The sequence below is a fragment of the Columba livia genome, chromosome 24, assembly GCF_036013475.1.
Source record: "Columba livia isolate bColLiv1 breed racing homer chromosome 24, bColLiv1.pat.W.v2, whole genome shotgun sequence".
Classification (NCBI taxonomy): domain Eukaryota; kingdom Metazoa; phylum Chordata; class Aves; order Columbiformes; family Columbidae; genus Columba; species Columba livia.
The window spans coordinates 6225551-6240456 of record NC_088625.1 but is presented as its reverse complement, the minus strand read 5'-3'; the positions used below and the strand labels follow the sequence as shown (position 1 = coordinate 6240456).

Genomic DNA, 14906 nt, shown 5'->3' with positions numbered 1-14906 from the left:
AACGCTCGAGGCCCAAAGGGATTCGCGGGAAATTGGTGACGGGCGTTTCAGCTCCGATTGGGTATCGGGGAAACGGTTGGACTCGATGATCTTAAAGGTCTTTTCCAAAGCAAGTTATTTGGGGATTCTAAACCTGGAGGGAATTGGGGGGTAAATTGTGGTGCAGTTGGGAAAAGTGGGGGACGTGTGCCCCCTTGTGGCCCTCCTGTCCTTTCCAGGTCCCCTGTGTCCCCCACCCCCATGTCCCCCGCCACGTCCCCTCTGTGTCCCCTGTGTCCCCCCATCCCCTGTGTCACAGAGGCACCCCGAAAGTTAGTTTTAGGCAGACAACAGGCTCCAAAACAAACTTTTATTCTGGTCAAAAAGGTGCAGCAGATTAACCGGTAAAGAACGGGGTTTTAGCTCTCCAAGAACATGAATGCAGGTTTGAGTATCAGTTGAGGAAATTATTGGGGTGCAGCAAATAATAACAATGGGGATCCACAGTGTGCACACACGTGGCTCACCAAATACAACGCCAGAGCCCCCCCTGACTCCGGGAAAAGTACACACTTGCCTGAATCTGGCAAGGAATTGCTAAAGAAAATACATGTGCTTATATTTAAGCACAGAACACACTCACTTTGTCTAAGTGAGGAAAAATAAGCAGAGACCCGCGATCCTGCGAGGAATTATTTCACTCACCCACACGGGGAGATGAGGGAATCCCGGTCCCGGGAGATTCCCTCCGGCAGCCGTCCTGCCTAAGGGGGAGGGCTCTCGGCGGCAGCATTTGGCCCGTGCTCCGCGATGCCCACAGAGCAGGCAGCCTGTTTCTGAACATGTTGCTGAAAGAGCATCTGGATTTGTTCTAGTCAATAACGTAGAAAAATTTCTGTATATCTGTTTTGACAACAGAGCCAAGAAGACCTGGAAGCGCAAAAAAAACAAGAACCATACGTAGAGCGGAGAATGGGCTGAAGCGAGTACTTCAAATTAATATGTACAGAGATGAAAAAATCTCTAATCACAGTGCTCCCCCAATTTATCTCACAGAAATTTTCATGTCTAACAGAAGTTGAATGTATGCGTACCGTGAATAAATAAATCGTTTCTGGATGTCGGTAAAGCTTTGATAGTGTCTCTCGCAGCATTCTCCTGGACAAGATGTCCAGCACACAGCCGGATAAACACACAGTGCAGTGGGTGAGCAATTGGCTGACGGGCCGGGCTCAAAGCGTTCTAGTCAATGGGGCCACGTTGCGTTGGACACCAGTCACGAGTGGGTTCCACAAGCATCCATCTCAGTGCCAGCAGTCCTGGCTGTACATACAGACTGGGGCACGAGGTGCTGGAGAGCAGCTCTGCAGAGGGATCTGGGGTTTCTGGGGGCAGTTCTGGGCGCCACAGCATAAAAAGGATCTAAAGCTATTGGAGGGTGTCCAGAAGAGGTTGGTGAAGGGTTTGGAGAAGAAGCCATCTGAGGAGCAGTTAAAGTCACTTGGTTTGTTCAGCCTGGAGAAGAGAAGACTAAGAGGAGACCTCATCACGTCTACAGCTTCCTCACAAGGGGAGGAGGAAGGGCAGGCGCTGATCTCTCTGGCAACCAGTGACAGAACCCAGGGAATGGCAGAAGATGTGCCAGGAGAGGTTTAGGCTGGACATGAGGAAAAGGTTCTTCCCCCAGAGGTGCTGGACACTGAACAGGCTCCCCAGGGAGGTGTCACGGCCCCAACCTGACAGTGTTCAACAAGAGACTGGACAACGCCCTCAGACACACGGGTGACCTGTGGGGTGTCCTGTGCGGGGACAGCAGTTGGACTAATGACCCTTGTGGGTCCTTCCAACTCAGGCCAGTCTGAGCTGAAATGGCTCCCGAACGATCTTTCTCTCCCGCACTGAAGGCGCAGACACTCCGGGACAGCCCGGGCGGGTCTGACACGGCCGGTGCCGCTGCCTGCCCGCCCCGCTCCGCCCCGCCGTGCGGCGCCGCTCCCCGCGGCCCAGCGGCTCCCCCTGGGCCCGGCCCCGGCCCCGGCCCCGTTCCGCCTCGGCCACCTGGCGCTCCCGCTGGGCCCACGGCTCCTCCTTCCCCTCGGTCACGAACACACACGGCACCTCCCGCTGCCCCGCGCCCCGCCGCCTCATGGCCCCGGCCACCCGAGCCCGCCCGCTCCCAACGCCGGACCAGCGCCGGGCGGAACTGCGGCTGCACCGCCCCGCGCTGCCCACGGGAAATGGAGTCCGGCCCGCCCGCCCGCCAGGAGCCCCGCGACGCACCCGAGCGCTGGGGAGGGCGGCCCGGGACAGGACAGGGCAGGGCGGGACAGGGCGGGCGCGGTGGCCTCGGGGCACCTCCCCAGCAGCCGTCAGCGAGGCGGGGGCCTCCCCTCTCGGAGGCGCCCAGCCCGGCCGCGGGCCCCGGGCCGTGGGGAACTCTCGCCGTGGGTTTTGCCCCCGTCAGCACAGGGGCCTCCGGGTGGTTCCCGGGCTCTGCGCCTCGGGATGAACCTCGGAAGCTGTGCTGGGCTGCCCCTGGCTGGACAGCAGGTGCCCACCAAAGCTGCTCTGGCACTGCCCTCCTCAGCTGGGCAGGAGAGAGGAGAGAAACAAAACACTCGTGGCCGAGATGAGGACGGGAGACATCGCTCACCCATCACTGTCACAGGCAAAACAGACTCCACTCGTGGAAATTCATTCATTACCAATCAAATCTGAGTGGAGCCATGAGAAATAAAACCTCAGTCTTAAACCACCTTCCCAACACCCCTCCATCCAAAGAGCTACAGCAAGAAAAATGTTGGGCAGAAGGGTTTTGCTTAAAAAACGGTCAATAAGGTTTGTCTTTGCAGTATCAAAGGTTTGTTGCTCAGGACTCAGCTCCTTCAGCAAGGGGGTGGGTATTATTTAAGCCCCGGCAAATGGGTTTGTTCCATTCTGCATTAAAGAAACACTGGGATGGGAGACTCTGCACTAGCCCGATTTTCTGTGATTTACACTGGAGCAATGGAGATGAAGGAAGATGTTCAAGCTGGACGTGTCTCCTGGCGCCATGATGTTGACATCAGGAGCTGGAGGAGCAGCTGGAACTTTCGAAACGTAACATTCTGTACTGGCCGGCAACCGCCTTTGTTGACTCGGGTGGCTGCAGGAGGCACCAGCTACTTCATGCTGGTGCCCTTTGCTGACATTCGGCGCCCACAAAATGGGCGAATCCGGGAAAACCTGCCCTTTCCAGCGTTCCCCAAATGCACAGGTAAATGCTGTAGATCTCAGAGTGCTGTGGATCCTGGATTTCTTGATACAGCCGTGTTGACAGGGAGGTCTGTTATGTAACCGTAGAAGCTGATGTGTCTCTCTGGGTCATGGCCACATCTGTAGATGAAATATCGGGTTTTTGGAAGGGGTGGGAAGAGGTAATGATCATCTGAACCGTGGGAATTTCTCACGTGAACTGCGCTCAGGTGCTCAGGGAACACAGAGAAGTCATGCGTGAAGATCACTCATCTTTCGTATTGAATCAGGATTAGATTGATTTTGAATACGTAGGCCACGTTTATAATTTCTGCTTTTAGTTCCTTCCTGAAGTACTGCAAAATAAGTTATTGAGAAGAAAGTCCTGCAACGTGTGTTTGCCCTGTATTTCAATTCCACCTGCTGAAAATCCAGGGTTGGTGCTGGGCTCTCCATTATCGCATCCATTTCGGCACTGGGGATTTTGGCATTAATGCCCGGGAGCTGGGCTTTGGCTCCAGAGCCCAGTGTGTCTCAGGGGATGGCCCAGTTGTACTGACTGCAGTCCAAACGTGGCGTGTTTTGGAGATGCTGCTTTGAGACCCAGCTGTTAATGTCTGGATCTGGGTGAAACACCTTCAAATGCACAAACAGCTGGAGATGGTGTGAGCAGTGCAATGACAGCAGTCTCAGAACACCAGCTCCCTGACTTGTAGTTGTTCGGTTTTTGCTGGGCATCTTTCTGGGTTTGATTTCCTGCTCCTCATTTCCCAAGGACCCACGTCCATTAATGGCAAGAGAGTCTAGTGCAGGATTTGCACTTGTACAGCTCATCTCATTGGGGATTGACCTGATGATCCTGTTGTGCAGGAAAGGAAACTCAACCACATGTCAGTTCAGTAACTTTCTGCCCAGCATCTCATGGAAAGTCTGCAGTACAATAAGTAAACAGCTTCACTGCTCATCTGGTAACAGTTTGACATCGTGAAAGCTCCATTGACCTAATTCAGGAGAAATTCAGAGTTATCTGGAGCTTATGATAACTTTTAAGATAACTTAAAGAGTTCTAAAATATCGGAACATGGTCCCACAAAATCTTGGTAATATGGTCCCACAGCAGACCGTGTCCTGCTCCATTTAGTCCATTTTTATTGTTCTGCTGACAATAGATGACAACTCTTTTCTCCTGCAGCAGAAGCACAGGCAGATCTGTTTCTGGGAAAAACAACCCTCAGGCTGTTCGAGGATCAGTTGTGCCTTCCAGCACAGCAAGCCTCGAAATATAAATGGACTGTTCCTGCCACCTGATAACAGTGAGTGAAAAGATTTTCTCTACTATTTGTTCATTAGAGTAAGTACATACACAAGAATGTCCTTGCAGTGCTCAGTAATCTCTATGAAGGTTCAAAATGTACCGTGGTAAATCAATGGCGTAGGATCTGCTACTGCAATGAGAAAAGTCCAGAGAGACCTCTGGTCAGAAGCAAATAGCCTTTGTTCCAGAAATTCCCCCAGGGAAAGGCAGCGTGTCCTGTCTGGGTGTGTCGAGCCCCCCAACCCCAGAGAAGCAAGGCAAGAGCTTGGGGCTGTTTCTGTGAGTGCCCGCACTGCTTTCTTTGCAGTTCCCACATCCACAGCAGTGACCCCTGGCAGCTGGGGCTCTCCTAAACAAAACGTAGGCACATTTTGGGTGTGTTGTGAGCCAGAGAAGATGCCCTAGAGGCCCAATGGACATGGGTAACCTCTAGAAGAGCCATGTCCAACAATCGGAATGAGAAAATAGATCCAAACCTTTTTCTTTTTACTGAAAAATGCATACATTCAAAGTCCATGTGTCCCAGAACAGCATTGCAAACATTTTAACTGCATTTCTCCTTTTTAATACTTAGAAATCCTGTTAAACCAATCTAAGGTGGAGTTGGCTTACACTGCCTGGAGCTGATAATATGCTATTCTGGGCAGTGACACCGTTAACTATCAAGTTAAACTGCTGTATCTTACATTTTCTTGCATGAGATACAACAAATCTGACCTGCAGGAGTGTCACTAAAATAGGTTTAGTATGATACACCGTAGTGCTTTATCTGCTCTTTCAGAGGAGTAGGTTCCCACGCTTTTTCATACTTTCTGTTGTTGCAAGATGCTCTTTTGCCAAGCTTGGCAGAATAGTTTTCCCAAACGTCAAAATCTGCCTATTTAATGATCCCCTCAATATGATAAAGATTTCAAAACTGTACCTGCGTGTCTGAACCTGGACTGGATATTCTAGTTCCCTTCTAATAAAATAATGTTCTTTTCTGCAGATGTGCCGTTGCAACAGGGTGGCCAAGAAAGGACTCTGCATCCAGCACATCTTCAAGAATCACTCAGAAACCAAGAGAATATTTCCCTACCAGTTCATGCTCCACTGATTATAAGGCTCAACAATGCTGAAGATGAACAGGACGATGAAGAGGATGATGACAAAGAGAACTGTAAAGAGATTCTTGTTTCTTTGACCAAGAAGTAGAATAGGGCCTTTTCTACACTTCACAACTGATTTGTTGTAATAACCACGACCTATTTAGAAAAGAGTTGTTGACAAGTTTTGAAAATAATTTCCGGGTAGTCCCAAAATGTTGGAAGTGTTGGTCACCAGATGTGAGGCATCATTCTAACTCCTGTGAAATGCCTACCTGTATATTTCAATAGCGTTATCATCCACATACCTCTGTTGTATTAAATCAAGTTTCAAATGTGATCCACAACTCATATGATGTGATCCACAATTCAGATGGCCATCAAATACTCTTCAAACTTTCTCTAAATTTGGGGACACAATTCACTAGATTAATTGAATGTTTATGCATTTATATCTATTTTTTTGTTTTGGTTTTGTGCTTTTTAAAAGCAGCTGAACGGTTGACTGTGTCTCACTTAGAGATGAGGGATTCCTGGGGAAGAATGAATTGCACATTCCCAGAGGGTGAGAGGACGACTACCTGTTAGTGCTTCCTGACTCGGTTTCAGCAGGAGTGAGCCCCATGAATTCAAACCCAATAAAAGCCGGGGCTTTGCTGATCTCAGTAGCCTTAACTGAGGCAGATAAGGAGCCCTCACATGAGCTCTGAAGATGGTTTTGAATAGTTTCCAATCCACAAACATTAGCTTATTCCTATGTGTTGTAACTGCAGTTCCATTGTTCCTGGCTATACCTAATATTAAGGAATCATTGTTGCGTCCAGAAGCGGAGCTTACATTTAGAAAAAAACCCACTGTGACCAAGATGAAATTCATGATGGTACATGAGTATTAGGAATTGTTGAAGGTCTTTGTATAGATACCTAGTAATCTTTTAAAACCGTTTCCTACAGATGTTTCTAATTGGGTGCCTAAGACTGCTGCAGAAATTGAAGAGGAAAGAACCATAAAGGAAATATGCTATAAAACTGGTAAATACGAAATCAGTCAGTCTTTCCTAAACAGCAATGAAGACAATATACTAAGCCTTTTATTTTATTTTATTTTATTTTATTTTATTTTATTTTATTTTATTTTATTTTATTTTATTTTATTTTATTTTATTTTATTTTATTTATTTTATTTTCCTTTTTGGCTGTGTTTAGGAGAGTATTACAGGATGCAGCACCCCCACAAACACCAATCAACAGAAACTGTGTCTTCACCTCAGGAAAAGGAAATATTACTCTTGGAAGCTATGGAGCGAGACTTACAGAAAGGCAAGTAATATCCATCTTCTCAGACAATATTTACCAGTAATATTTACCATTTATTTTTCCCCACATATATACACATACATAGTGTCTCAGACATGGTGACTACCTGTATTGATTGTGGATGCAAAGGGTAGAAATGGGCTGTAAAACCTACGTGTGCTATCTGGAGATACACAACCATTCCATAAATTGGATCAGATAGGATTCATAAATATCATTCATGCAAAGTGAGGAGTTAAAGAATGAGCAGGTTATTTGTAGCTCGTTCTTTACTTTGGAGCCGTAGCTTTGCTTTAACCTGTGTGTTATAGAATTGTCTTAGAGACCATGAGAGTTGTACCTCAGTTACAGCAGACAGGATCCAAACATCCAAGAAAATACAAAGAAGAATATAAGAGGAGAGGCTAAAGGAAATTGCACTAAACTAATCACTATCTCACAGAGGCGGGAGGAAGAGAATGGCAGTGCCATTCCCTGTGCTCACACACCAGCCGCTCACACATTCTTTCTGTTGCCTCTCCAGGGGATGGTAATACAATTCCTACAACATTTAATAATACAAAAAGAGGAGAGAGCTGGGAAAGGAGAATACCAACAGAGCGTATTCCCAGAACGGATTATACTAGTTTTAGGATTATACTGCAAAGAAAAATTCCTCTATGCTCATTGAAATTTATGTTTTCCTGTTTAATTTTGGGAAAGAAATGGTTCTGTGGAGTAAGAAACAGATATGTCTATAGTATAATACCCTTAGTCACCAGGTACATCGACATCGGAGGTGAATCTGTTATACGAAGTTTGAATCTCCCGCCATTCATTGGTATTTCTGCAATGCTGTTTGTCACCTTATCAGCAATGCCCGTTCAGCTGTTAAAATTATGTGTGGGCCCATGCTGTGAATTGTATCACTGAAGTGCCTTAGGATTGAAGTAATCCTTTTGTAAGCTGAAGTTATTTTGTTACGCCACGTTGTTTTAGTTGTTGGGTTTGCAGGACAACCCGTAGCTGAGCTGACACAGCTGAGACAGAGGCAAAGCGTCCCTCATGTGCAAGGGGTGAGAAATGAGCACCGGCAGAGAGGAACATATTCAGGGTTGTGGTTTTGTTGCTGAGTTCTCTTGTAACAACAGGCAGCTCAGGCTCAGAAGTTGTCACCCTGTGCTTTGGAGTCTGTATCCATTGGGCTCCCACTGTGACTTTGGAAAAGGGTTTATTCCCCCTGTGACACACCCGCAAATTACATCCAGCTTTTCACTCTCAGTTCTTACAAATGTCTGTGTGGATTAAAGCAAATGTTTGTAATCTTTAACTGTAAACCTGTCGGGGATTGGCTCAAGGAGCACAGACATGAGTCCACCAAGCAACTGTACGAGCAGAGCCCATTTTAGTTGACATAAGTAGGCCTTAGTTAGCTTGTCTATTAGGCCGTGGGAAAGGGGGGAACGGAAAAGTACTAACTAAGGCAGGGTTAGGATATTTTTGAAGAGATAAGAGTCAGAAGAATGCGGGATGCGCATAGCTAGCTAAACCCAAGTAGGTGGAGTAAGTAAATGAGCTTAGCCTATTAGATAGAGACAAGTATGCATAATTATGGTATTTGGTATAAATGCACGCTATCTCGGGCAATAAAGTTGAAGTATGCTTTATCACTCATATTGGGTCGGCCGCATTTCTTCCTCCGTCCGCTCGGGTCTGGAACTCTGATGGGACTTTTCTCTGCAATTGGCGCCCGAACCGGCGATCCGAAGCGGCGGATAGAAGCAAAAGGCGCCGGGAGAGCAGCGACCGGCGGGCAAGAGCGACCAAACACTGTGCTGCGGTGTGTCGACTCCGAAGCCTGAACCGACTGAAGTTCGCCAGTGCTGGGCTACAGGAAACAAGGGCTGCAAGAGGTCTCTTAATTTAGCAAGAGGTACCGTACTATAATGATGAATAACGGGGAAATAGATTAAAAATGATGAATAACGAAGAGATAGATAACAGGAAACGGATTAAAAGTGATAGATAATAGAGAAACGGATTAAAAGTGATAGATAACAGAGAAACGGGTTAAAAGAGATATAGATAACAGAGAAACGGATTAAAAGTGATAAATAACGGAGAAACGGATTAAAAGTGATAAATAACGGAGAAACGGATTAAAATGGTGAATAACAGAGAAATGGATTTAGACGTAGCCCTAGATTTATTACAAAGCTTTTTAGAAAAGCGGGGGGTTGATTATAGTTGCGTTAAACAGCTAGCTGGTCTAGTAGCAACGGGGAAAACTAAGGGGTGTTTTCAGGATCCTGATTTATTGTTTGATGAAGGAGAGTGGAGGAAATTAGGGGACGTGTTGTGGGATATGGTCATAGACGAGGATAAAACAGCTAAGAAACTGATGAAACCGTGGAGGGAAGTAATTAATAATATTAAGCGTCATAAAGTGAAAAAGAATTTAGCCGCGGTAGCTTCACAGAAACTCGGCAAAATGGAGCCTTCCGCTCCGCCGATGGAAACGGGCATATCTGCGTTATCAGCGAAGAACCTTAAAAGACTATTAACTTGGTGCAGAGACAATAGGTATCCTGCTGACCTGTCAGGAGTTTTTCAAATAGAGACTTGGAAAAAGATGGGAACTGTGTTGTGGAAGGCAATTAGTCACCGCGAAAGATATATTCTCGGCCTTGTAACCATCTGGAAACTGATAAATACTACAGTGAAGCAATTAAAACCTGAAAAGACTGTTACGAGCATTAGTGACTCAAAACTTGAACTTTGGGTGAGAACAGCAAGTCCAGAGGATTGGTGTCAGACAACTTACTCAAAGAACCTGTGAAAGCTGAGAATGCTAAAGTCGTAAACACGTGTACTATCAGTTCTTTTACCAATTTTACCAATCTGCTTTTCCTGCATTTTAACCCTCTAACTTCCACAAGAGAACAGAAGAAGTCACTGAAAATAGAACTGGACAACAGAACTGTGTGACAGATTAGATCAGCTAATAGCAAGTGAATCTGACAGTCGGCAATGTGGACATGATAATCGTGACGGGAAAGGCGGTGCTTCTGGGGACTCAGGGTATAAAACTTAGAAGTTAAGGAAGCACTGGTTTTGGAATTGGCAGTAGAGAATGCTAAAGTTTGCTATCAACATGTTATTTGTGAGTTTTACAGTGCATATTATGTGCTGCTGTTTATTGCCTCTCTGAAAGTCAAGCAGCTTGTCAGGAATGTGAGTTAATTGTTTTACTGGTTGTTGTTAGAATTGTTTCTTTGTGGTATAAGTGCACCGTAAAACTTTCTCTCCACTTTTCCCACTCACGCTGCAAGCAGCCCTGTGCTTTTCCGTGGGGTCAGAAATTACTGTTTTCAGTCGTGTTCATAAAAAATCAGTATTGGGAGGTGTTTCAAAACATAGGGAAGTACTTGGAAATATGAGGAAAGAAGATCTTGTAAATATTGTAATTAATGGTGGCTGCTGTATAAGTTAAATGATTGGGAAAAGTGTCCGGGGAATAGAATCTTGAAGTATAACACCTTATTGCAATTAATGTTGTTTTTAGGGTGAGAAGAGTAAGACAAAATAAATCCCTACAAGAGATCATTAAATCATTTCAGACAGCTGAGAGAGAGTTAACTGATAACACGCAGGTCACAGTAAACTTGCCGAAGTCTGCACAATGTTTTCCTTATTAGCCTGTTTTCTTTGTGGGTATCTGTTTAAGCATGTTGCAATTTTGGTAGGTCTTTGTTATATGGTACAGTAAGTTCACAGACTGTTAAATCATGAGAATCAGTTGACTCAAAAGGTGCATTTTGTGATAGTATAAAAGATCATGAGTAATTTAGTTCCTTACTGCATGAACATGATGTTAAGATTTTATGTGTAGTAGCTGTTATATTTTTTTTTCTAGCGTACTAGCTTTATTCCAATATCCAGACTTGCGCAACTCTGTGACAGGCTGTCTCTCATCTCGGTGCACTAAATTTGGCCTTTTTGTATGCACATCAAGTGAAGAATCATGGTTTTAGAATAACAGTTGTAGCACACCAGATGAGACACTATAAAAAAAAAAAAAAGGCCTTGCCCAGTCCAGCTCGCTGCGGGGGGGTGGATGCCAAATGGGCCTCCAGCGCGCACTGACCCGTTTTGTCAGGGAGACCCAGAGGTATCTCCACCTGGCTGAGCAGTAAGCGGTTCAAGGTGCAATGCAAAAAATTGAAATATTGTCTTAAATTGGTGTAAGTGTGATCCATCTGCTTATTTGAACTTGGTATATGGTTTTCGTATCTGAGCTCAGTATTTTAGTTTGCATATTCATATTCGGTACCAAAAGAATCTTGTTTGGGGAGATAATTACAATGGGAACCGGTTCCACTGCTAAAATTCCACCTTGCTCCCCCTTAGGATGCATCCTTACACATTAAAGTAATCGCTTATATTGTTAGAAAAGCATTTAAATTGTTAAAATACTATGATAGATGTGAACTTGGGGTATTGTATGAAGTTATGAAGTTGTATTTAAAGGTTGCTGGAATGTGAACTGATTTGGATCTAGGACAATAGAATAATGGATTTATGTTTATTATACTGGTTTATACTGTTTTTTGACATCTCTAAATTGTAAAAGGTAAATGGAGCTAAGGAATGTGACTATTGCTGAGCTACTTGAAATTGCATATAAAGTGTATTATGGCTGGAATGAAATGGGAAAACAAAAGAGCAAAATATCCCAGGCCTGTGTGTAGCTCATTGTAACTGAGAAGTTTCCCAGAGCCTCCTACTTCGTACCAGCCAGTGTGCCAGCTGCGTGACCTTGGTTATATCTACACTGCACAGAAAGGAAAAACAACTGGAAAAACCTGGCTGCCTGCTTTTAAAGCAGAGAAAGGGGGGTTCTCTCTCCCCCCACTGCAGCGATGTAACACTGAATGGAGCAGTCCGAGGGTGAAGTTTAAAGGCATCCTTAGCAGACCCATAGTTCTAATGAAACTGGAAAATTAAACCAAAAATTTGCTAATAGACTTATTCTGTGGTAATTAGTTGTAAGTGACTTCTTAGTAAATTCACCATGCTAGTTTTTGAGGTCATGAGAGAGAATGAAAGAAAGGCCATTTTTTTTGAGACCAATAGAATGTCAAATTTGGAACAAAGTTTTAATACATGAATTCTTATAGTTGTTAGAAACTCCTATACCTCTCTTAGGTTAAGATTTGTTAAGTAAATTGTAAGCTCAAATAACGTTTTCTGAGAATTCTGTTTAGTTGCATAGCCTACAAGAAGCTGCTTGGATGGTGCAGATCTGCTTGTGCAAGTGAGAAATCTTCAAGGAACTTAGCAGCCAATGTTTTTGATAAAGCAAATACTACACTGAGAAATCTGAAACAGGACTTCAATCCGGTAAGGGAAAACAATATCCAATAAATATGACAGCCAAAATGGAGTTAGAAACTTTGAGGGATGAATTTATGACAACTTTACAGGATGACTGCATTTGATTGGACTTACAGATTTGTCTATGAAACAACCTGTGGCTATTGTGGGACAGTATGATGAGAATGCTAACAGACTAATATACCAATTGTCACTCTGATCAAGAAAATGCAGGGAATGAATTTAAGGCCATGATCCTTTTGTCATATATGTACCATTTGCAAAATTTAAGGAACCTCTGAATTTGATTTGCGATTTTGAGTACGTAGTCAAGATCCAACACACGTATCTGATTCTGAACTGTGTTTTTGTTTTGTTTTGTTTGTTTTGTTTTGTTTTGTTTTTTAAACAAAAAGGGGAATTGTCAAAAGGATTGTATGTGATGAATCACTTGTATCTAAGTAGTACAGCCTAAATTTGCCCTGTGATGAAACACTTTGTAACTATGACCCAAAACCATGCTAAATCAGAAAGAACCTGCATTAGTTATGGTCAAATCACTAGTTAACGTTCAATGGAAAAGGCCACACCAATTGATAACCTGGGGGAGAGGTTATGCTTATGTTTTTACAGATCAAGAGCTGCAATGGTTGCCAGCACGAAACGTGAAACCTGTGTTATCTTCCTGACAATGATTGTTGCAGCTGCTGTGTTTTGGATGCCTGCGCAGACAGGGACTAGCATGTGGATTACTTTGGCCAACATGACTGACCATCTGTGTGCCTGGCTGCGATGTCTCTGGAAAGGGCGTTCCACACATGCTTGGTTGGTGTCTTCCTTGATGACTACAGCAGCATCACACGACTGTTTCAAATAGTGGTTGATGCAGAGGCATTGCAACGAACTGTAATAATACTAACACGGCACTTTGGATTAATTGCCACCTGGAAGCAGACATCGAACCACAGGAACTGGAATTGCTGGCATCTATGCCCATGGATGCTTGTATTCAGCCGGTTTGTGAAAAGTGTCAGAACAGTATACAAGAACATGAATGGACAAAACTACAAAATGTTAATGCTACCCTTGGTGACTACAGAAATGAAACTCGACGGTGTAATGCTTCACAGAAGAATGCAAGGGATGTCATTGACAGCGACCCTAAAACCTCCTGTATGGTGTATTCTTGATCTGTGAAGATAGAGCCTGACCAGGAATTCCTTCTAACGCTGTTGGAGGACTGTGTATTTTGGGACTATTAACTCTCTTAACGTCCAATGTATCTATGATAATAGATCACAAAAGAGCAAGACGAGAAAAACACTTTTATGGATTTACAGAATAAGTCGAGATCCATCCACGAGGAGATTAAACAACTTACGGACCACTCACAGAAGATCAGAGAGGATGTGGGCCTCTTTGGCTTAGAGGGCCTCATGAACTGGTTTGGACTAGGAGGATGGGTAAAATGGCTTTTGCAGAGTGCTCTGGCTCTCTTAATCATAGTAGTAGTTGCATTAATATGCTTGAGTTGTGCTATATCATGTATTAAGAAGATTTTAGAGCAGACACTTGGGCAGGCTCTGCTCATTAAAAAAAAGAAAAAGGGGGAGATGTCGGGGATTGGCTCAAGGAGCACAGACATGAGTCCACCAAGCAACTGTACGAGCAGAGCCCATTTTAGTTGACATAAGTAGGCCTTAGTTAGCTTGTCTATTAGGCCGTGGGAAAGGGGGGAACGGAAAAGTACTAACTAAGGCAGGGTTAGGATATTTTTGAAGAGATAAGAGTCAGAAGAATGTGGGATGCGCATAGCTACCTAAACCCAAGTAGGTGGAGTAAGTAAATGTGCTTAGCCTATTAGATAGAGACAAGTATGCATAATTATGGTATTTGGTATAAATGCACGCTATCTCGGGCAATAAAGTTGAAGTATGCTTTATCACTCATATTGGGTCGGCCGCATTTCTTCCTCCGTCCGCTCGGGTCTGGAACTCTGATGGGACTTTTCTCTGCATAAACCCTAGATACAGTATTCATGAACATGTTCTGATTCATCATGGGAAGTGTCCTGAGCCAGAACCAGTCCAAGCACTTGTACGAGTTCAAAGTGCTGTTGGTCTTTGTCTTTAGAGTCAACTTTGGAGTTTTGTCACAATTTCCTGTGCCAGAGGAAATACAGCCACTTTTGCTTTCCTTTTGAGGAATGATACTCTCAGAATAATTAACGTGTAAAAGCATGTTCCGCCCAAGAAGACCTGTGTATGAAGTGGGAGATTAGGCTTTCAAATCACCATAGAGTATTTGGAGAAGAAAATGGTGTGTGTTTTTTTAAGACAGTGAATATGTGTTATTTTAATCCCTCAGCAACAAACCACAGTGAGCTGGTAAATAAGCGTCACTCCAAAGAAATAAAGAAGAATAAATGGATTCCTGAGGAGCCAAGAAATTCACCTAATACAGTACCAGGAAAACGTATTTTGAGAAAACAGTTGGCTTATTCATTTTCATTTACCAAACTGTTAGATGATCTAGCACTACCCAGCTAAATCCTGTTCTTAGTGGACAATCCACATTTGGATAGGACTCTCCATAAAGAACATGTTGTTTTAATCTTGTCTT

General features: G+C 44.3%; 1 long non-coding RNA gene across 1 annotated transcript; it reads left to right on the top strand.

Annotated features, from left to right (window-relative positions):
* Positions 1-3910: 3910 nt before the first annotated feature.
* On the top strand, positions 3911-7924 carry LOC135576305 (uncharacterized). Its single transcript, XR_010467965.1, has 3 exons — positions 3911-4526; positions 5517-5687; positions 6567-7924. It is a non-coding gene; the product is annotated as an uncharacterized LOC135576305 (long non-coding RNA).
* The last annotated feature ends 6982 nt before the right edge of the window (positions 7925-14906 follow it).